Consider the following 2,500-nt stretch of genomic DNA (forward strand, 5'->3'; position numbering starts at 1 on the left):
CTATTGGCAAGATTGCCTCGTCGGTGGGTACCCCGGTGATGGTGGATGAATGCACTATCTTGCGTGATACGCTTGATGGTGCTCGAGTGCAAGTTGTTATTAATGTGTTGGATGAGCCCCGAAAGAATATTGAGATTATCTTGCCGGGTGGGGGAAAAATTACACAAGAAATTGTGTACGAAGCCTTGCCCAAATACTGTCGGATATGCCAAGAATTTGGCCATTATGGGGCGGGTTGCCCAGGTCCCGAGGAAAGAGAAAAAATTAGACGGGCAAACTATGCGAGAACTAAGTCCGTGGGAAAGGAAGCGCCCCGAGCCAGAGATGCCTCGCGTGGTCGCAATGGCCCCGGGGGCCGTGACATGTCGGTGGGGACTGCGAACCCCAAAAGATCCCAGAATGTCCGTGACCCGTCTAGACCGAAAAAGGCTGACCCTAGAGCTGGCAAGGTGGATCCGAAGGTCTGGCAACCTTCCGGGAGACTTGTGGGCGATCCCAGCGGGTCGGGGAAAACGGTTATGCCACTCGCCACTTCAAACCAATTCTCTGCCTTGGCCGATGAAAACCCCGACGCGGCTCTTTCAGAGGGTGTGGAGGCCGCTGAAACAGTCAACACGGTTTCGGCGGCTGAGGGCGGTGCGGCTAAGTCTTTGAAAGGAAAGAACGTCCAGACACCGGTCGAGAAGTCCGGATACGAGTTGGCTAAGGCGGACTTGGTGGACGCTGGCTATGTTGACCCTGCGCACGAACTTATGATGGCGGGTTACACTAATGTCCCTAATGATTCCTTCGAGATCGTTGTGGGGCAGGCCAAAGAGGATCAAGCTGATGACTCGGAGGATGAGGGCGTGGACGCTGGAATGGCGCCCCCAACCAAGCAGCCCATCCGACCGCCCCTCCGTGACCCCGATGTGGATGCGGAAGATGGGGATGCCGACCCGTTTCCGCCCCTCGGTGCGGCTGTTGCACATGGGGCCGGGAGAAGAGGTAGGCGGGCTGGATCTGGCAGAAGCTCCGATGCACCCCCTCGTGACGCTGGCGTGTGCACCCGGGAGCGCTCCAAGAGCCGGGGTCGTCCGGGAGACATGAACCCACCAACACAAGTGGGGCCGACCGTCAGGAACAGGTCCCGCGGCCCTAAGTCTAAAGCCTTTGTCCCTCCCAACCGTCCATTGGATGAGTCCACACACACATCCACCCTGTCCCGATGATCATCACAACTTGGAACGTTCGGGGCATGCAGCAGCCCTGCCGTCAACCTGCTGTGGTGGATTTCATTAAGTCGAACAGAGTCGATGTCATGGGTCTGATCGAGACCAAGATGCTTGAAAAGAATATCGAATGGTTCATGTCTAGGTACTTCCCAGCTTGGAAGTATGTCTTTGTGCTTGCGAGTCCGGACCCCCGTCGGCCCAATAAACTCATCACTTGCCGTATGCTCCTTCTGTGGAACCCTAGCATGGTTAATCTAGACGTGGTCAGCATTGAAGATCAAGTGATCCACACGAAAATCAGGTGCACACGTTCTAGAAATGAGTTTTACTTTTCTCTTGTCTATGGCTTACACTCCCCTGAAATTAGGGTCCATCTCTGGGACTCGTTGGTTAATTTTGGCATGCAGGGTGAGCCGTACCTTGTTAGTGGAGACTTCAACGCTGTTATGCACGTCGATGAAAGACGTGGAAGTAAGAAACCCGAAAATCGAGAGATGGATGGCCCAATCCGTGCCTGCGCGCGACTTGGCATCCAGGATACCCCAAGCACGGGGTTCATGTTCACTTGGTCGAATGGTTCGGTTTTCAGCAAAATTGACCGTGCTATGGTCAATCAGGAATGGCAAGACAAGGGTTTCATCGTCAACACGACGTTCATGCCACCGGGATTCCAGACTGACCATTCCCCGGCCAAGACCAAAATCTTTGGTGATGTTAAATCCTACCCTAAGCCTTTCAAATTCTTTAACTTTTGGATGAATCACGCAGGTTTTGAGCCCCTTCTTAGAGAGCATTGGCGCAAGAGGGTGATCGGAACCAAGCAATTCATCCTGGCTCAAAGAATTAAGGCGTTCAAGCTCGTGCTTAAGGACTTCAACTTCAAAGAGTTTAGCAACATCTCGGAGAAAGCTAAACAAGCGGCCACCGACTTGGAGGCGGCCCAAGTTGCTCTCGACCTTGATACCGCTAATCTTAATCTCCGGGCACAAGTCAAGCAACTTAAGCTCAAAGCCGAGCAACTCGGCACCGCTGAGATGAAATTCTATAGCCAAAAAGCTAGAAACAAGCACCTCCTTCTCAGCGACCGAAACACCTCTTTCTTTCATTCTATGGTCAAATCTAATAACTCACGCAATTCTATCTCCTTTTTATGTAGGAGTGATGGCTCTATCATGGATGACCAAGATGAAATCATTGAGAGCTTTGTGGACTTCTATAAGAGTCTCTTCGGCACTTTCAAACCGGCTGCCCCTCTTGACCCGACTGTCCTTGACGTTGGCTACCGG

Source organism: Salvia hispanica, unplaced genomic scaffold, assembly GCF_029641045.1.
Source record: "Salvia hispanica isolate PSC_SH4W2 unplaced genomic scaffold, Shi_PSC_v1 Unplaced_Contig_0025, whole genome shotgun sequence".
NCBI lineage: Eukaryota > Viridiplantae > Streptophyta > Magnoliopsida > Lamiales > Lamiaceae > Salvia > Salvia hispanica.